The sequence below is a fragment of the Camelus dromedarius genome, chromosome 9, assembly GCF_036321535.1.
Source record: "Camelus dromedarius isolate mCamDro1 chromosome 9, mCamDro1.pat, whole genome shotgun sequence".
NCBI lineage: Eukaryota > Metazoa > Chordata > Mammalia > Artiodactyla > Camelidae > Camelus > Camelus dromedarius.
The window spans coordinates 38,687,552-38,709,490 of record NC_087444.1 but is presented as its reverse complement, the minus strand read 5'-3'; positions in this window follow the sequence as shown (position 1 = coordinate 38,709,490).

Sequence of the window (21,939 nt, the reverse complement as noted above, 5' to 3'; positions counted from 1 at the left end):
CTCATCTTATTATAAATGAGTTTTGAATATCAGTATGCACAACACTCCTCAGCTACCCGAGTTAGAACTCCTTATTAGACTAGGAAGAATTTGCGTTTTAATTAGTTTTACCTTTGGTGTACGAAGCCCACTGAGATTACTACACTTAGTAAAATTTAATTAACTTGACAAAAGATCCTAATTGTTTTCGTGCCACTGGTCCTTTGCAGGGCTAAAATTAATGCCCTCCAAATTAAGCGGCCACCACAAAGCTTCATTCTGACTGCCCTATATTGAAAAAATATCCAAATTATAATTCACAGGAAGTTTTCCTTTGTCAGACACAAGGATTTTGGTGCATAGGCAGAGATTTACAAACCCCTTAGGAGGAGCTATGGAGGGGCAGGGATGAGACCCCCCCCCCACACACACACACACACTCTCGACTTCAGTCTTGTGGAAAGCTTTGTGGAAATGAGATGAGGAGCATATTGATCTGTTCAACTATCAAAGACTCAAGCAGAAATAATATATCATGTGAATTAATAATGAAGGTTTATAAGTAAAAAATGCTGAATGAATAAGTATTCATTCATTCATTCACCATTCACTTACTCCTTTAATGTGCATTTCCCAAGTACCTTTGGGGTCAGATGCTCACAAGGGAATATCTGATCAAAACCTTGGGCTTTGCAATGTCATTCCCCATGTGTAGCTTTCCTTTTCCTCTGCTCACTCCTGCTAATATTATATACCCTTCAAGACCAGCAGCATTTTTTGCTCACTCCTTTGTGTTCCTAAAGCACCTTGTCTTCCCATTCTAATAATGCTGACTGCATTGGAAGGATGTGTCATGACATCCTGTGCTCTTGCTGCTAGCTTTTGTTTGCTTGTGGCAAAATAGGTTTTAACCTGGTTACTCCTAGACCTTATACAGGAAAATCTTCTTTGCATTTCAGTCTTCTCTTCAGAAGTGATAAAAGCCTCTCCCTGGTGGAAGTTCTGAAGGATTAAAAAAGAACTTAATATAAAAAGACATGGACAAGGTTTGGCATAGCATTGATGCTCAGTATCTTGAGTGTCATTGCTAAAAGCCAAGTCAGTTCCTTCCACCCTGATCCTGTCCTACCAAGCCTCATTTCCTGTCTCCTTCTATGGACCATAATAGGGTTTGAGGATGCACAGCCATTATGATTAAGCCCATCTGACTTACGGTATATTTTTGACCTGAGAATATCATCATCATCATTACTATTTACGTCATGAACACAAGACTATGCCTGTAGCAAAAGCTGTACCAATTAAGTGTGGTTTTAAAAAATGTTGATGTTGAATATGGACTGCACATTTCAGAAGATCCTGATTTGACTTTGCTGCAGAATCAGGCAAACCTGCCACATGCTGGAATATTGTGGTTATGCCCAGAGCTTTGTTTTTCTAGCTCTATTTCTAACCTGCTATCCTTACCAAATTAGCAAGGACTCTGAAAATGTTTTTTACTTCACTGTTCACCAAAGTCAGCTGGCTACCAGAGTCTTTCCCCCATTTCTCAAATGGCAGGCTCCTTCTCATCTTGTGTTTAGTAACAGCCTCCCACTCCTGACATCTTTTTTGGGACCTGTCCTTCTGCTCCGGCAGCCAGTCATAGTATCTTGTTTGCCAGAGTATGGACGTGTGACCCAGGTCTGGACAGTCAGGCTACCCCATCTCAGTGTCCTCAGTGAGTGCACAATGATGAGTCTGTCACCAGCCTGGACTGTGTGCAGACAAAGTATGTTCTCCATGTCCTCCAGGCTCAGGAAGCTAAGCTAACGGAAGCCTGGAGCTGGGTATGCCTGTGTCTGTCTTTTCCAGTGACAAGGAGAATGCCTAACTATGGGAGAAAGACAGGGGGCACCCCTCTGAGAAAATCAAAGCCAAGACAGGGAGAAAGGGAGAGGAAGGAGAAGAGACATGGAGGAGAAGAGAGGGAGATGACAGTGTTCTTAAAGTCACTGGAGACATTTGGCTCCAACCTCAGACTTTCTCATTATGTGAGAAAGTAAATACTCCTTAACCTTCCCCCGCCCCCCAGGTTAGTTTGAGTCAGATTTCTTCTACTTGCCACTGACTTTTTTTTTTAATTTTAGAGTTATTTATTTACTTATTTTTTTAGTTGAAGTATAGTCAGTTTACAGTGTTGTGTCAATTTCTGGTATAGAGCATAATGTTTCAGTCATATATCTACATACATATATTCATTTTCATATTCTTTTTCATTATAGGTTATTACAAGATATTGAATATAGTTCCCTGTGCTATACAGTATAAACTTGTTGTCTGTCTATTTTAAATATAGTAGTTAGTGTCTGCAAATCTCAATCTCCCAATTTATCCCTACCCACCCTTTTTCCCCTCTGGTAACCATAAGTTTTGTTTTCTATGTCTGTGAGTCTGTTTCTATTTTGTAAATAAGTTCATTTGTGTCTCTTTTTTTTAGATTCCACATGTAAATGATGTCATATGGTATTTTTCTTTCTCTTTCTGGCTTACTTCACTTAGAATGACCATCTCCAGGTCCATCCATGTTGCTGTAAATGGCATTATTTTATTCTTTTTCATGGCTAAATAGTATACCATTGTATAAATATACCACAACTTCTTTATCCAGTCATCTGTCGATGGACATATAGGTTGTTTCCATGTCTTGGCTATTGTGAATAGTGCTGCTATGAACATGGGGGTGCATGTATCTTTTTGAATTAGAGTTCTCTCTGAATGTATACCCAGGAGTGGGATTCCTGGATCATATGGTAAATCTATTTTTAGTTTTATTGAGGAATCTCCATGCTGTTTTCTGTAATGGCTGCACCAAGCGACATTCCCACCAACAGTGTGGGAGGGTTTCCTTTTCTCCACACCCTCTCCAGCATTTATTATTTGTGGACATTTTAATGATGACCATTCTGACTGGTGTGAGGTGAGGCCTCATTGTAGTTTTGATTTGCATTTCTCTGATAATCAGAGATACTGAACATTTTTTCATGAGCCTATTGGCCATTTGTATGTCTTCATTGGAAAATTGCTAGTTTAGTTCTTCTGTCCATTTTTAGATTGGATTGTTTGGTTTTTTCTGTTGTTGTTATTAAGTTGCATGAGCTGTTTATATATTCTGGAAATTAAGCCTTTGTCAGTCACATCATTTGCAAATATTTTCTCCCATTCCATAGGTGGTTGGGTTTTTTTCCTATGATTTCCTTTGCTGTGCAAAAGCTTATAAGTTTAATTAGGCTTTTCTTTCTATTGCCTGGGTAGACTGCCCTAGAACATTGCTAAAATTTATGTCAGAGAATGTTTTGCCTATGTTCTCTTCTAGGAGATTTATCATGTCTTGTCTTATATTTAAGTCTTTAAGCCATTTTGAGTTTATTTTTGTGTATGGCATGAGAGAGTGTTCTAACTTCACTGATTTACATGCTGCTGTGGAAGACTTTTTTCATGCCTTCTTTCAAAGTCCTTCTTTCAACAAAGTCATGACCAGCTCCAAAGATCAGGCTGCCACCAGTGCAGTTTTATGGGGACATAGGTCAAAGGCTGAGTGCCCACGAGGGTGCTGCCCTTCACCCCGCCTCACCTCCAGGCTGCATGCATCCCACTTCCCAAGCACACCAGATGAGGATTGCTTCAGGGGCCTGCTCTATGCTCACTGATGATGGGGTCAGCCTTAGAGAATCTCAGCGTCTTCCAGCACAAAGGCCTTCACACATTCAAAGAACAGCCGGAAATGAATGAAGACTCTTCCAAAACACTGAGATTCAAACCACGAGTTGGATTGACAGCTCAGAAAGGGGCATCTTCCTACTGAAGAAGGTAGACCTTCTGGGCAGTTTCCCCTCTGCAATATAAGGTTGAACTTTGGACCACATTTTAAATGAAATGAAGTAACCTTGTCATTCAAATACTGTATACTTCTAAATATGTGCTTGATAGGCACGTATTTCAGCATGGGGGAGAAATTTGTATGTGACTGACATCTAGATCCATTATCCATAGGCAGTATCTCCCCTTCTTGTTCTGAACTTCCCAGGGATCAGATCTGTAACTCTTAAGTCATTATAAAAAAAATTGTCCCCAAGCCTTGTTTAGTCTATCCACAGCTACTCTCATTCAGCAAGCCTTTAATGAGCACCTACTATGTGCTGCCAAAAGGTGCCAGGAAACAAAGATAAGGGAGACAAGCCCCTGCTCTTGTTAGTACCAAAGCCAGTCTGCCCACTGTTGCATAGTCACGTTTCGCTCTTACGCTTTTTCTTCTCTCTTCAACACCCTGTTTCCTCGTGTGCATTTGTCCACATTCTTCCCAGACTTTACAGTCTATGAAGGCATCTCTGGTATATCCGATGTGGAAGTGGTGTTTTCTCTTCTCTTCTAGATTTTCATAGCTTATTCCTCTCTCTCCCTCTTGACATATAACACGCTTGGTCATTTAGTAGCTCTTTACGTGCATGTCATCTGTGCAAATCGGCGGTTCTACCACACGTAGTGAGAGATGCATGCACACCTGTGTGTGTGTGCACATAATGTAAGTGTGTGCCTGTGTGTGCCCATCCCAGGTAGCACTGACTGTAGTTATTGTGCTTAGTACCGAGTCTGACACACCATGGGTGGTTAAAAAAAATTTTTTTTTAAAGTTCAGTGACCATACGAATTACTGACTCAAACTTGCCTTGAGTGTAGAGTCCTTCCACTAGGAAATGCTCTTCAGAGAAAGTGATTCCCTGAGATTGTTGTATTTCCCAACAAAAATGCCAAGGTGTGTTTGCACTGGACAGAATGAATTGCTTCCCTCTGACTCAAGCAGCTGTTTGAGGGGTGATGTTACTAGTTCCTGTATTGACCACCAAAAAGGACAGTATTGATCTCTGAAATTGGCAGGTACATGTCCTACAGGTGGAATATTCATTTAAGAAAATGGCAAGGATCCATAGCTCAGAGGTCATCCAGAGAGATGACAGGTTGTAATTTCAGTCTGTTGGCCTGCCACAAGCTAATGAAAAGGGAAAGGGCCCATTTGTCACATGTGGGTGATAAATCTCCCACGTGCCTCTTTTATCGAACAGAAAGCCATGCAAGCTGTCGGCAGCTGTGGCCCAGGCACCCTAATCTGAGAAATGGGGTAAGGTTTACTTTATTTATCCAAAGCACTGTCCAAAGGGAAAGCAGTGAAAGCAGCATTTGTTAAAAGCACGAAGCATGCGCCAAACTTGGCAAAACACATTCTTACAAATGCTCTCTAATCTCATGCTCACAAAAGCCTCATGGGGCAAACAGTGTCATTTCTGCTCTCCAGATGGAGAAGCGGAAGTCCCCAGGGCGGCAGAGCTTAGCAGGCTGTATGACGGTAAGAGGAAATTGGGATCAGAACCAGCATCTAATTGATTCTGGGGCCCAGGAGCTTAGCACTAAGCCTGACAGAGTGAAGACTCCTTAGGAGAGCAGTTGTCTTATGGACTGAATTCCAGAAGGATTATCTTGACCCCCAGCTGGATCCACCACTTTCCTTCTGGCTGACACTTTGTTCTCTCAGCCTCAATTCCCTCATCCATGCAGTGGGAATAAGATGAGTTAGAAATGTATTTAAACACTGGAGAGTTCCTGACACTTCTGCACATCACACTTTCAAATATCAGAGCATTCTACTTATATGTTCAGGTGGGGATATTTTCACTGTAAGGATGAGAGTATGCTGCATATTGGAGAGAGGGCTTTTTACATGTTTTTATTTTGTTATCCATCTAATTCCTTTACGATCCAGTCTGTTAACTTTAACACCAGCCCTGGGAATATAACCCTTCCTCCATCTCACAAAGATAGCAGAATTCACTTTGGATTCTTTGTTTCCCCCAAAATCCATGCTTAGTGTCCCCTTCCCTTCTACTCACTATGAAATATACAGGCCAATCCAGGATATGATCCCTGGGAAGTTTAGAACAAGAAAGGGACATATAGATACAGATGTAGATACAGGTGTGGATGTGCAAATAGCTGTGGATATCAGTCACATCCACATCTCTACCCCTGTGCTAAAATGTGTGCTTGTCAAAGTTGGTTAGAGCTGCAAGCCTCCTGCATCAAAACCCTTAAGATTCGGGCAAAAGAAACCAATCTCCCTCCCCAAGGGTATATTGATGCATCAGCAAATTGTCTGGGGCTGTAGGACAGTAAAGACAGATAAGATACTGGGAGATGATTGGAGGACGGGGAGAAAGACGTAACACACTGGGTCCTCGCTTTGTGACAGGCCCTGTGCCAGGCATATTGCCTTTGATATGTGGTGGATTTGTCCAGACATCATGAAGCAGGTCTGTGATTTTACAGATGAGGCCACTGAAGCACAGAGAGTAAGATTTTCTCCGAGTGCATGACTCGGAGGACAGACATCCAGGCTGGCTGACATCACCGATGGCTTCTCGGGGCCACAGATTTCTTCTTGGGGAGGCGATGCCCTGCCACTGCAGGACTTGGCCCGAGCCGACTGCACTGGTTTTTAATTTCTTGGGTATTTGGGAAGTGACCAGAGACAATAACCAGCCACTCTCTGTCCTGCTGGTAAGACAGGAGGTGGGCGTGAGACATAGCCTGAGACCCCTGGGTGTGCATTTCTAGGCACAGAGCCTGGCAGGAGGAGGGGCAGTGAGATGCTAAGGCAGCACTGCTGGCAATCTGAGAGGAGAAATGGGCTCTGGACCAGGCCTCGGGCTGCAGCTCCTGCCCCCTGGGGCCTCTGCCTCAGACATCGCCCTAGGAGCAGGGCAGTGCCAAAAGAAGGCCTTCTCCTCTGATCTCCTCTGTTATTTCTGGATCCTCCACTGCTTTTGATCTCTCTGGCCACCCTGGGAAATCCAGCTCCAGTAACAACCCATGAAGGTTATTGCTCATCTTCTCTTTCCGTCTTTGCCCTCTGTGTTAGCCCTCCTGCATTTTTAAGATACTAAAATATTGTATGTCACAGCATTTTCTTTAAATAATAAATTTACGGCAGCAAAATTGGAACAGCCTTCGAAGCACATTCTTTGAGATGAACCTTGGAGTGATGTATTACAACATTTAAAGCAGGAATTCCGCATACAAAGGACTCGTCAGGACCTGAAATGATTAGATAGTATGAAAAAGAGCAGTAATGGGAAAGGCAGGCCCCTCTCTGAACTTTGCTTCCCACAGTCAATACCAATCTTGTTCTTTTTTAATGACACCCACTGCTTTTGCCTAATGAAAATTTTCCCACTACGAGCTTCTGTCAGGAGAAAAATGCACCAGAATGATGCATGTGTCCACATGTGGGTACAGACAGGGGTGTGTTAGCAAATCCGGAGGAAGACAAGCCTTCATCATAGCACGTGCTTCTTTTCTAAAAGTTAATGGTCACCATCCCAGACTGTGTTTATCACCAGGGCAATATAAATTATGGCAAGTTGGCATAAGGAGTGTGATTCTTTGGCCCTGATTTAATAACATCAGAGGCACATTGCTAAATTGCCCTTTTAGTTTATTTTAATACTTTATTAGTCAGACACGGGTAAGGAGTAGATATAATCACCACACTTTTTGGAGATCATATACTGTTCACCAGCCGACACTTCAAAATAAAGGTGGCCCTTTTGAGCAAATTATGGTTTCTTAATTTTGTGCTATTGCATTTTAAGTCCCCTTTGAGATTTTGTAATAACCTATAATTGATTGTTTTAGAGAATTGCATCTTAATTGAAAAATATAATGTCTAAAAGCTGTTTTAATTAGCGGTTATACCAGCATTTAGCTGCTGCAGACCCAAGGAAAATAAAGAAATAAATGAATAAGTAAGTACACAAATGATTTGCTAGCTCTGTCTGATGCTAGTGTTCTATTTCAGAACACAGAGTTGTGAACGGGGCTCCAAGGGTCGTCATGGAAAAACTAAAATTGGCACCTCTTATGTAACTTAAATTTCAGTCCAGGAAAAAGTGGCTGATTTTTAACCCTGGTCATCATACCCCATTGAATTTTCCTTCAGTCACTTACCCAGCTACAGTTTCAAAATTCCGTTCTTCTGGACAAGACTTATTTTAGATTTAGAATCATGGATTCTTTACAAAGGATTAAAGGAGCTATAAAACGAATGCTTCAAAGTCTACTTTTAAAAAGTCTGACTTCCTTCAAGATAGCAGTATATATACACGTGTCAGAAGTCACTCAACTCTACAATAAAGTGTGTGTATTTACTGTATGTCAATTATTCCTCAGTTTAAAACACACAAGTATTAGGAAGACAAAAGTTCAGTTCACCTAGATTCCTGGTTTGCTTGGGTATTTTAACATGGCATCTACTGATTAAGAGAGCCCCTCATTGCTAGTGAGGAAACAGAAAGCTACAGGTTTTGTGCCACTTCCTGTTGACAAAGATGATTATCCTACCAGACCGTCTGTATTCAGGGCATGGATTTTTAAAGGAACCAAACAAAAATGCCTCAAGTTCTTGGAAAAAAGTTGGGAAACCCTTGCAAAGCCAAATGACATGAGAATGTACAACTTTAAGTCTCAGGGGAACAAAAAAGAAAGAAAAAAAGAGAGAGGAGTGGGAGTATAAACTGAACCTGTTTCTAATATATTTAACCAGTCAATTACACTGTTAGCCCACAAAGGCAAATTTCTCTCTGAGTCCTACTTAGCTGTTCCTTGTTCGTGGCACTCATTTTCTTCCAATTTGCCACTGTTTCATAAAGTTTTGTCAATCATAAGCATTTTTAGAAGATTGAAATGGCAAGTTAATGGTTTACTCTAAAAGAGACAAACACAGGGAAAAACAGCTGCAGCATTTAAAGATCGCCGGAGAACGTCCGCGCTGTGAAGGAGCAAGCACACAATTACAGGGGAGGAAGTGCTCACGGAATGAAATTCTAATGTGGGGACTCCTCTAATTTGTGAATCTGTTGAGGATTGTTTAAACATGTTCCTTCTGATCAATAAAAATGCTGGTGGCCATTTGCATTCCCTGCAAGTGTCCCCACACTGGTATCTGCAAGCTTAGCAAAGCTGAACACAAATGAAGTGAAGGCAAAGGCAGAACACCTGTGTGTGCGCCATTTCTGCAAGACTTGGAGCTCAAGAGAAAAAAAAATGGTGTGAATCTTAAAGATGGTGAATTGAAAACATAAAAGAAAGTTAAAAGTGTCTTAGAAGAAAAAAAAATATCTATCTATCTATCTTAGAAGAATTCTGGTAGACTTCCCCTGCCCCACATTGTCTTTTTTCTTTTTTCTTTTTCCTTTTGAAATCCAGACAAGGATGGAACAGGATATGAAAGCTGGACACCAATATTTAAGCCTCTGCGTTAAATATTCAAAACAGATTTGGGAAGAAGGGTGTGTCCGCCACAAAGAATTTGCCACAAAAGGTTTTCCTCGCACTTAACTCTCTTTGTTTATTCTGAATGCTTTATCGAGTCTGCTACTGACAGCGTCAAATATGAGACCTCCCCTGGTGCCTGCTACATAGTTTTGTTTTAACTGATGTCTCTTGGCTTAACCCACACGATATTTCCAAACCTTTCTCATTCTTCCCATCATTTGATGGTATGTGTGTGTGGTCTTATTAACAATTTTCTTTTTCTCAGTGCTATATTCTGCTATGATCTCTTCTTGCACTTCTGGACTAAGGTTTGAATTCCACTGAGTTCCACTGCCTTTAGTTGTCCTGGGTAAGCCCCTGCCCTGCTTGTTTCCTCGTATCTTTGTACATCCCTTCGAAGGAATTTTTCCTGTTTGTTGATCAGAGAATGAATTTGCCCAAGGACTAGTTACAATACAGTCCATTCACATCCTCTTGGGAAATGGGAGGTGGATCAAGTGAGTGGGTAAGGAAGGGAGGCTTAGCAGACAGCTAGGATGGGGTCCTCTCATCACAGGTGGGAAGCAAAGGGACAGTGTGATACCCCTGGCCCCGAGAGCTGGGACCTTCAGCTCTGGCTTCTCCGGTGGCATAGCAACAGCAAGGCTTATTCTCTGTGATGGGGGTGGAGTAGATGGGAACTCAGGACACATGGGTAATTTCTGTTGTTTAATTGTCTTAAGAAGAAACTCCAAAAGTAAAAGATTATCAGATGAGCAAAGGTTTCCACTGACTACAGACTAGTGAATGAAAATCTCTTATCTGGCACTTCACAGCTAGGAAAACTGAGGACAGATGAGTCTAAATGACTAGGTATGACATTATATATGCACACATTCATTATTAACACAAAGAAACAAAACCTTTTCCTTTTGAAAATACGCCCTATGGCAGTCCCTGTGCTAAGGGATGGGATAAAGTGATACAGAGGCATGACCAGGGCCCTCATAGAGTCTACTGGGCAAGGACAGGAGACAGTCATTAGAAACTAACAGAATGTGGGCTTTGGTGGTGTTTTGGCCAGCATGGGGAAAGGAGTTTATTTTGATTTTCAAATTTAAGTAGTTACATTTTTTTTTTCTGGTTATGGGAGAATGCGTGCTCGTTCATAAACGTGGCATCACACCATGCGGGCTGCTCCCTAAACTGCTGTATCACTCAACAACGTGCCCTGCACAATTTCTAACGTCAAAATACACTTCGCCTAGTCCTTAAATGGTTGCATGGTCTTTCATTTCATGAATGAGCCGGTTCCCCTAATTTTCAGTTCTTTCTCTTTAAATCATAAGATCCCTGTTTATATCAGACTTTAAATATGGTTCTTTGTGATTTTGCTGTATGATTTGGAAGTGTGTTAGACAAAATGAGAGCATTTTATAAGCAGTGAACACGATGCAAACTGTTACTTCTCTGTTTCAAAAACAGACTGATACTTTTGCTTCACATAAATGGTGATCAAATCCTGGTTCTACCAGTCAAAAGAAATCTTTATTTTGTTTACTTTGTTTTTCTCTCTCTGAACCATGGGCTCCTCGTGTTCAAAATAGGGATACCTACATCTCAGGGTTCTCCCAAGGATGAAGGGTGTCAATTCAGGTAAAAGGCTTGGTTCTGTACCTGACATGTAAACTGCCAACACATGTTAGGTGTTTTCATTGCTGCTACTCCTCCAGTCTGGGCTCTCATTACTTCTATTATAATTTACTCCTATCTGGACTCTCCTTTTGGTCCAGTCAACCTTTCTGCACTGTAGATAGGCTTGAAATGCTCAGAAGTACTTTGTGTGCATAAATTCACCTAGTCTTCCAACAACCCTTAGGTGGTAGGTACCGTGATCACTGCCAGAGAAGTTAAGTACATTGTCTAAGATCATTCTGTCTCTTGGTAGTTCTCAAGGGTGGTATACAAAGTAGAAGAAGGGAAAAGTGATAGCAGAGACTGAAGAGATAGGCAGGAGCCATGGAACATAAAGCACCCTTTGCATTGTAACATGAAACATGAGTTCAAAGAGCTCAGCTCCAGCCCCGCAGCAGATAGTGCAGATAGATAGAGTAGATAGAGTAAAGTCAATCATCCAGGAGGGGCTAGTATGTAAGGCAGGAGGAGTATGGAATGGCTGAGACTCATGGCCATGTCACCAAACCTTGAACTGGCCTGACAACAGTGATAATGTTGTTTATTACCTATTCAAAATACTATATAGGAGTCACTGTTGAAACTGAAGATATTGTCAAGATTGAATACCAGGACTGATCAGGATTGCAAAGCTTCCCACCTTTCCAAATTATCCTAATATGAATAGGACCACATTTGTGATTCTGAAACAGACATGTCCAATGTGGTCTCTTTGATTAGAAATTCCAGCAAGAGAAGAGAAGAAGCCAAACTCCTGGTCATTCCTGTTATCCTCATTTGAATTCACAGGCTTTTTCTAAAAAGAGAGAAAAAAATTCTCCTCCGAATGTATCCTTTGTTTCAGAACTCTTCAAGGAAGACAAGTGCTGATATAATGCAGTCATACATATCTGAGTAGCTTGGTATGTAATAAAGGAAACACTATATATTATGACAGACAGCAGCATGTGGAGGAAAATACCTTCACCACGTGATAATGTGCGCTTTGATAGTACATTAAAACCCAAAGAGAAATCTCTAAGGAGTGTAGTTTGATGGGTTGGGGTAGAGGAGAGCCCTGTATAAATATCCATTTATGTATGAGATCACACACCAGAGTTGTTTTCACGAAGACCGAAATGGCTAACCAGGATCCCATCTGACAGCAGGGTGGAGTAGACCCTCCATAATGCATGTGTGTGGGTGGGGCTAGTATCTCAAGGGGGCCCCCATAATAATAATGCTGATGTAGTTTCCGAGAAGGGTGATGTTACTTTATCCTGTAGAAAGCCTGAGTTACAGAAAACCAGTTTTCCCTCTTCACCCATGCTCATTATCATCAAGGAATGCCTTCATGTTAGATTGCATTTAAAATGACTGGTGAGAGCTGAAGTGAAATTTTTGTAAATTATTCTGATTTCTTTTGTGATGTATACAAGTTGTCAGGGAAGCATCCCATTGATCTAAAATTGCTTCCTTAAAAGAAGATTCTAAAACAAATCAAACAGATCATCACCCTGGTGTGGAAGGGTGGACCTCATAATCCTGCTGTTCTTCACCCAGGGCTATCTATGCCACTTATCAATTCACCCATTCAGCAATTTGAATACATCCTCTATATAATAACTATGCTAAGAGCTGGGGGTACAAAGATGGTTAAGGCCTTATTCCTACTCTCAGGAAGTAGGAAGACCCATCAGTGGACAGTTAGGATGCAGTGTGATTAGTTCTACAATGTGTGTGTTTGTGCAGATAATCTGATAAGAATGATAAAGTTTATCTTAAACCCCAAAGGATAAAAGGAGGTAAGATCAAAGACCCTGGAGTCCCGAAGGCTTTGGCAGGAACGGAACTGAACTTGAATAGATCAAGACCAGGTTACGCAATGGAAGTATTTTAGGGCAGGTAAAAGGAAGGTGTATGTCACAAAATAGCTATTAATTTTGAGAACATTCTTTGCTTTAAAATATGATGCTTCTGGAAAATAGGAAAAGCTTCACCAAAACAGCATCTACTTCTCAAGTTGCTGTAAAGACACAAGGAATCATGTTTAAGCCCCGAGCAGAGTGCCTGGTGTACAGTGTATGACCAGTGTGGCTTCCTTCACCTTCTTGCCCAGCGTCCCTCAACCTCTGAGGCCATTTGGCCACACGGTGAAACTAAGCCCATGAGAGTGGATCTTTCTCCAGAGAGAGCTAAGCTCTTCAGTGTCTTCCAACCCTGCTGACACTGTAAATATGCAAAAATCAACGTCTATCAAAAGAAATCCCGTTCAGCCTTATAGCTTGGACCTAATTATGTCACCGGGTCACCATGTCCACCACTGAGAATTATTGAGCTTCAGAAACTGCTGTTCCTGAATACGGGACTCCTTGCTACGTCTCTGTACAGCAGTTTCATAAATTCCACTATGACATTTCTCACCCCTCTGTCAGATCTGTAAAACTGATGGACACTTTACTTGAAAAAATATCATCTGTGGTTCTTTTTATGATAGTTATTATCTTAATAATTAATAGTAAATCAGTACTTACCCACCCTGTCTCAAGAATCTATTGGTATCTATCAGTGTTGATCTGTTGAAAGCAATAGGTAGTATTACTTCCATTTTATTAATGAGGTATTCATTAATTCAGATTCAGAGCTACAGAGATCAAACCACGATTAAATCTTGTTAGCAGACTTCAAAGCCTGCACTCAAATATTGTGTGGCTCCAAATCCCTAATGCTTCCCCAATAACTTGCCTATTCTCTGGGCGGTTCCTCTCATAGCATCCTGGGCTGTGCCAGGTACTCAGGACATCACACATTCAGGGGGATGATCCAGTTTAACAGAGAGAGAGAGAGAGAGAGACAGAGAGAGAGAGACAGACAGAAACAGACAGTGAGACAAAGAGGTGGGGTGGGTAGAGGCACCCGGGGCCCTGAAGGTGTCCTCACTCTCTACCACCATACGGAGAAGGCTGGCATTGCATTAGGAAAGTTCTCATGCTTAAGAACTCTCCAATCATAAAAAAGTAGGCAGTTCACCTCTCTACTTAGAACAATGCAGCTACTCAAGTTTGCAGGTAACTTTTCTAAACCACTTTAGAAACATGAAGAATTAGGTATCTGACCCCACAGACCTACTTTTGGACTTCATTTGAGGAATGGAAGCAAAAATACTGCTCTAAATTTTAGAAGAATTGTGTCCCATAATGGGGCCATTCGTCAAGATTCTGTGAAGGAAACAGTTGCCATCATGGTAAGAGATTTGAGCCTAAAATACAGAGTATTGATTCTAAACTATTGTGTCTTGATCATGACACACAGTGGATGAGACAAAGGGGCCATCACTGTCCCGCTCCTAACCCCCCAGAGTGTTCCCTGAAGTGAGGTGGCTGCTTCTAACTGTGTCTGGGACAAGAGAGGCACTGCAGGGTTAGGCAGGGAGACGTGATTGGGGAGCAAACTGGAAAGCATAGTGCTTCAACAAAGAGGACGAGATAGGGATCCCGGGTCCTTTGCGGTTGTTTGGATGGAGAAGCAGCTTAAGTTCCTACAGCCCAGGGACTGAGGGTACATGGGGGTGGTTTTCCTTACCGGCATGTAGTAATGGGAGGAAATTGGCATTATCTAGAGGAGCCACCGAGCTGATACAGTTATGTTCCTCTAGTAAGCACACACACTTAAAACTCCTTTCTTCCCGTGCCTTTCTGGTCTTCCACACATAAATGTTTAATTCTTCATGATGCCATCCATCAGCTTGCTGCTCTGGGAAGGATCTGTGGATAAAAGCCCCCGAGTGAGGTCTGTCTGGACCTCCAGATGCACTCAAGGCCCTGAGGGCTTCTAAAGAGCTGATGTCAGGCTGGGGCCCTTGATTAATGATTCCCCGGATATTCTGACACCCCTGCAGGGACGGGAGAGATAAGAGCCTAGACAGGGCTGCCAGAAAGCCCCGCTTCAGAGGGAGCGAGGTCAAGGTCAAAAACATCGGCAAGTCCACAGCAAAGCGCGAGGCCAGAGTCTCCTCTGGGGCAGCGTGCTGGCCTGCAGAGGCCAGGAAGAGAGCAAGAGCTCATCCTCTGGCACTCAGAGGCGGACAAGGGACAAGACGGAGGGAGTGAAAGGGGAGGCCAGAGGCCAGAGGAAACTCCACAGACAAGTGAAGCAGAGGCGCCTGGGGATCTGTTCGGGACACATGATTTCAGTTCCCAGAGGAAGGACTGCTTTGTGTCACCGGCCTCTGGGTCGGCTCCCTTGGAGGAGGGTGGAGGGAGGGTCATCTGCTCAGTGCAGGAACACTTCAGATTTTAGGACTTTTTGATAAATTGCAGCTCTAAGTTTTCAGGAGCTGGAAACAATACTCTCCCTGGTACGTGTTCTCACCAAGGAAGGCCCCTCTGGTCTCTCATTGGAAGAGAATGTCTCAGGCTGTCACAGACAAACTCAGGGCACCATCAGCTCCCAGAAGAGGAGGAGCAAGAGTGCTGCCCCCGTGATTTCCTCTCCTGAGTACCCACTGCCCCCCGGCCCCCAATCACAGCCCTTTTCTCCATGCTGCCTTAGCCTGGGGCTTTGTCCCTCTCGGCCTGGATTATCACAGTGGGCCTCTGGTTGGCCGCCGTGACACCTGTCATAATATCCTCAAGCTAGTGTCTTAAATCAGGGATCCTCAGAGTTTAGTACAGTGCGTGTGCGTGTGCGTGTGCGTGTGTGTGAATGGTGGGGCAGGGGGGAAGGTGAGCATTCAATGAGCATTCTTTAAAAGTGAACCAGTTTAAATAAAATATATGTGAGTGTGTATATATACAAATGTACATGTGCACGTGAATAAACAGATGTGCATAAGTACATGTGTGTGCTTAGATGTATAGATATGTGTGTTGATATAGATACAGAGAGAGACAGTATCTGTCTAGCTTCCTAGCTGTCTGACTATCACTCTAGTGTACCCTGTGGCTTTAGACCCTTTTGGCCATAATTCTTAGACATCTAGAAAATAAAAAGGTCCCGATAATAGGATTTCTTAAAGGTCCCTCCTAGCTACAAATGTCTCCAACATTTTGTCTGTTTGAGATTACATATTTGGCAGAAGGAGAAAATGTTGACCCTTAACTTTATTGTCAGAGGATGGGAACTACAGGCAACGTCTATCCATTCACTCATTCATTCATTCATTCATTCATTCATCATTCAATAATTATTCATGTACAGATTAGGTGCTGCATGAGAGGCTGGAGTTACAATGATCAAAACACTTTAGTATCTGCCCAAGAGGCTAAAAGTTTATTGGAGGAGTCTGACAAGTAGATGGGGGCAGATTTCAATACAATGGGATAGTTTTTGTAGCAGAGAGGTACTCAGAATACTTACTGTTTGGCTCCGAGCAGAACATACTCTCTCATAGATGCCAAATGAGATACAGAAAAGCAGGGATTGATACTGGGATGTGGTTTTGCTCAAAGAAAACAGATACTTTAGAAATTGTAGCAGCAGATAGTTTATACCAAACAACTAGATGTCTCTTGATCTTGCTTTTGAATAATTCCCTTATTTTGGCTGAGTGGTCACCATCCCAGCTGAGCTCAGCTCCAGACAGTCTTGTGACAATAGCAAAGCTAGCTGTATTTTGAGTGTTCCAAGCTCCCTGGTGAGAGGACCAGAGACAGTAAGAAAACTTCTTAGGAACACACAAGGGATGATGTAAAAGCTTAAGGAAACAAGTGTTTAGTTTTTTACTGTACCATTGAGCTCCACTGTAGGGGAAGGTGGTGAGGGCACTTCTGGTGCATCTTACAGGAGAAGTGGCACAGACCACAGCCAAGCCATCCTGTGATCCTGCTGCTTCTGGCTTGAGAAGGACCCCCGGCTCCCACCCCTATGGGGTGAAAGTGTGGGTGGGGAGGCAGGTGCTGCCTCACACATAAGAGGAAGATGCCGGTGAATTCCTTATGCGACTCTTAATCTGCTAGGATTTGGAGAGACAAAACAGTCAAAAGCCAGACGGAATCAGAGTCATGACAAAAAGAAACAGCTGAAGCTCAAGGCTTAGTTTCATGATCTATAAATGGTAACTATAATGCACACCTCTTGCCCACCAGGTACAAAGGTGAAATGATGGCATATATAAAACCTACCATCACCTCCTGCAGAGAATTGGAAGTTTGATAACTGGTAGCCCAGCTTTCTCTCTGTGAAGATGCCAGTCTGTCTTGAATGGTCTCGATGACTTTCTCGCCTGTTCACCCCCGATAAGTCCTGAAGATTCAGACTCATTCTTTTCTCACTCACCTGGTACGACTGAAGCAGAAGACAGCCCGGTTCTTCCCATCCCAGCCTCTCCTCCCCTGGAAGTAGGAACTATCTAAGAGAGGAGGAGTCCTGATTTCTGGGGGAGTTCTGGGGGAAGCTGAGCCAACACCCACATAGCCACCAGACAGGAAACATAGCAGACAAGCTTTCTCTTCCCAGGGGACTGAGGCTCACCAGCAAAAGGGATTCCAAGACAGGAAATGCAAAGACATGAATCAGACACTTGGCTGCCCCAGGGCCCCTCGCTGCCTCACAGGATACTTAGATGCTTGTCACTCCTTCCAAAGGTACAACTGAGAGCCTTCTGCTGTCCTTGTCATTATGAATACAGAGTCTGAAATCCTGGTGGCAACACAGCGATGGAAACGAGAAGTTAAGATTTTGGAAAGCAACATGCTTTGGTTGGGAGAAGCACAGACACTCTGAACATGAAAGAAAAACACATTGGCCAATAAGCCTGTAAATTAGTCTCAGCTTCCTTGTAGTCATGTGCATGAAAATTAAAAAGGTATTATTTGACTATCAGTTTGGCAAATATGAATGAATGAATGAATGAATGAATGAATGAATGAATGACTAAGAGGCACGATACCCCGTGCTGGTAAGAGTTTTGGAAACTGGTACCCTCAGTGTGCTATATAGGAGCAGAGCCTAGTACCACCTTACTTGTTAATGACATGTTAATGACATGTTTGAAAAATTTTAACACGTGCTCTGTGCCTATCACCCCTAGGAATTTATGCTAAAGAAATCATTGAGTAAATACCCTGAAGAAGAAGGTTTCTTCTTTACTCTCACACCCTATGTCCAGAGCACTTCTGACACTTCTGGTCACCAAATGTGTGGAGAGTTCCCCATACCAAATAATTCTCAGACATCAGCCAGGCATCCTACAATTGTATGCAAATCGGACACCCATTTCACCTTTATGTTTCTAAAGTTATTCCAGGAACCCAGAACTAAAACCAAGTAATATGACAAAAGATGCCCCTATCACTCTAATCACTTATTTACCTGCTACTGAATGACAGAGATTATGCTAGAATTTACATGCTTCATCTCATTTGAGCCTTACAACTTCTCTGAGGGCAGATCTGATTAAATATAATCATCATACTTTGTATGGAACCGTGTACAAGCCAGGCAACTTCACTATCCCTATCCCTCTTCATGTAATTATAATTTTTTAACTAAAACAATCTAGCAAACAATTAAAAACAATGCAAATTACATCTTGGGATTTTTTAATTAATATGGGAACAACCAAAAATACAAGATTGATAGGAAAATGTACTGTTAAAACTTCATACATAGTATAATCTTATCTGTAAAAAATTCATACAAACTCATGCATAAAAAGAGGACAGGGGATAAAATCCAGCGAAAAATTTACAGCTGTTTCCTTGACCTGTGAATTCAGGTGTGCGGTGTGTATGTGTGTGTATATCATATCTTCTTTGTCCATTTGTCCATGGACAAACATGTAGGTAGTTTCCGTATCTTGGCTATGGTGAGTGATGCTGTAATGAACATGAGGGTGCAGACATCTTTTTGATATCCTGTTTTCATACCTTTGGGTATATCCCCAGAAGTGCGATTACTGAACTACGTGATAATTCTACTTTTAATTTTAGGGGGAAACTCCATTCTGTTTTTCATAGTGTCTGGGACCAATTTACATTCCCATTGACCGTACACAAGGGTTCTCTCTTCTTCATATCCTCCCCAGCACTACTTATCTCATGTCTTCTTGATGAAAGCCATCTGACAGGTGTGAGCTTCAGCCCATTGGGGTTTTGATTTGCATTTCCCTGAGGATGAGTGATGTTGAGCATCTTTTCCTGTGCCTGTTGGCCGTTTATTTGTCTTCTTTGGGAAAATGTCTATTCTGTTTCTCTACCCATTTCTTACTCAGATACTCTTAATCTTTTGTCATTGAGTTGAGGAGTTTTTTATATATTTTGGATATTAACACTTTTTTAAACAGGTGGTTTGCCACTGAATAACTTCCTTAATATTAATTCTTAATATTAATAATCAAGCTTTCAGAGGGCTTGAATATTTTCATGACTCGATGTTTTGTGTGTTAATATCCAAAAGGTTTCTATTGATTCTCATTGTTCCCCCATAGCATAACAAGTTACCAGTTCATCACAAGTTTAAAACACCAGATTGCTCCATTTTTCTGTTTTTGGTTATATAGCAGATGAAAATGTCCCATCTGTTTTCTGATTTCTGATTGCAATTTGTTCTTCCATGAGAATTTTTCTGTACTAATATATCTATTATAATCTGCATTGTTTTTATTATAAATATATATAAACCCTACAGATTTTTTAAAATATCATTACCTTCACTGATGATTTCATGCCTTTTTTGTTTTCTGAATCCAAATCTAAATTTTTAAAATTTTTTTGGTTTTACTTTACTGTAGAGAACATTTTCACTTTATAGGAGATAAAACTGTTGGAATTTCCTTTAAGACTTTATATCACTTCAAAATTTATAAGTATTCTCTCCTCAAAAGATCTATAAAGTATTGATTTTATTTTCATTTTCTTTGCTTTATTGTATTAAATCTAAGTCCTTTATCCATTAAGAATCTATACTAGTATATAAATACAAAAGATTCTTGGAAATTTTCATTTCCTCAAAAGTTAGCTAATTTTACAAATGTCATTTATAAAATGGTCCCTTCCTTTCACTTATACAGTGATATGTTATAGTCATATGGTACCTACATATATGGGTTTTTCCTTCTGTGTCATTGATTCATTTCTCTGACTTTGAACCATGCTGTGTTAATTTTTGCTGCTGTGTAATATAGTTTTATACCCAAAAGTGCTAGCATGCTGCTCCTTTAAGCCATTAGTTGATGTGTATGTGGCAAATATATTTTATCATAATCTTATTTTGTTGCAGGGCACTTCTTTTTGATATTTTATTTACAATTAGAAGAAATATATGCATTAACTTGCAGACTGAAGATATGTTAAGCAAATGGTTTTTTTGAACACTTAGTGAAATTTCATAATACTCACAGGCATCCCTTAGGAATCAAAGAAAAAGATGATTTCCTTGTGTCTCTACTGAGGACTTTATTTTGACACTGCTCTCCTAGGACTGAGTTTCATACTTTGCAGAGTTCTGAGTATGAGTGTTATGGAGAAAAATCATGAGATTTTCATTTCTATTTTCTGGTGGCAGCATTAAACAAACAAGACCATAAAAAATCAGTGACTGGCATTGAACTTAGATCTCACCTGCAAACAAAGCAAGCAGTGCCATTCTGGGCTTGGGTGCATAATCTTGCCTTATAACAAGAGAAGGGTCGAGGTGATTGCACAGGGCAGTCACGATGGGGTGCCGCCCTTTTCCTTGCTCAGTTCAAATATTATTGCTTTTAAATGTCAGCATATCACCATTGTAAGCGTATGCACTTATTAAAATTTCTCCTTCCCGAGACACTGCAGGTGGACACCTTGGAGTACAACATGTATTTAAAATGTTAGTCACAACTCCAGGAAGCTGGATTGTCTAGAAGAGAACCAGCGCTAATTAAGGTCCTGCCATAGGCATGCAGTGTTAGGCATGTTCAATTCTCATGAACTCTCTGTGAGCGAAGGATGTTTCTAAATTCCCATATTACAGGTGATTAAATTAAGATTCAGATTCTGGGGATTGAAGTGAGCCTTGAAGGACACCCAAACCACTGCCCTGTCCATTCCTCGCTCACAAGTGTCTTCGATTCTTGCTAACATTGCAGAGAAGTCTCGTTAAAAACAAGTCTGGACACCTCTGATGATGTGAGCTCATGCCTTTCCCTCCAAAGGGGGCTGAGTCCATGCTGGGATGACTCTGGTCTGACTGTTTAAAAGCAAACAAACAAACTACATCCAGTTTCTTGACCCTTTCTGACCTTAGGTTCTATTTCAATCTCCTAAGGTCAGAGAGAAAAGTTCATATTGTTCTGTTAAGATACTACTCAGAGACATCACAGGGAGCGATCACTCTCACTGAGTGACAGACTCAGCATTTATGAGACAGAGAATCCGGCACCTGTTCCGGTATCTCTCTTTCAAAATATGTATCCTTCATCCTACAAGTACTGAACAAACCTGGCTTTCCCCCAGCTGTCAAAGCTTTCAGTGAAAAATCCCTGGACCTCAACGTGAGCCCCAGGAAAGCTGTGTCCTCAACATCCATTTCTAAGATCTGTGTGGTCTAGGAACTTGTCACCTTTCCTCTTCCTAGAAAGTGGAGGGAAGCCAGAATTTTACGTTAGTGTTCTTCTATCTCCTTTGCAACCTCTCAGGTGACAGCTTTTCAGTGTCTTGTTTGATCCACCTTTGAGTCCCTCGGAGAATGGATGGGTGATTTGTCCCTTTGCTGGTCTTTCTGAAATCTCATTTCTCTTGGCTCTGCATCAGAGAGGAGCTAGACACCAGGCCATTCCAGGTTATGCCCTCTAATGAGGATCTGGAGTAACAGCATCAGGGTAGGGGATTTGATGTCAGGAATGATCAACATCCAATCAGTATGAAATTATTTTCTGACTCCAGCTGACCATGCACTTTTCTTTGCAGCTGCAACTTCATTAAATGGGGGAGTGAGTTTCCAACAAGGAAAGGTCAACATTTCCATTCG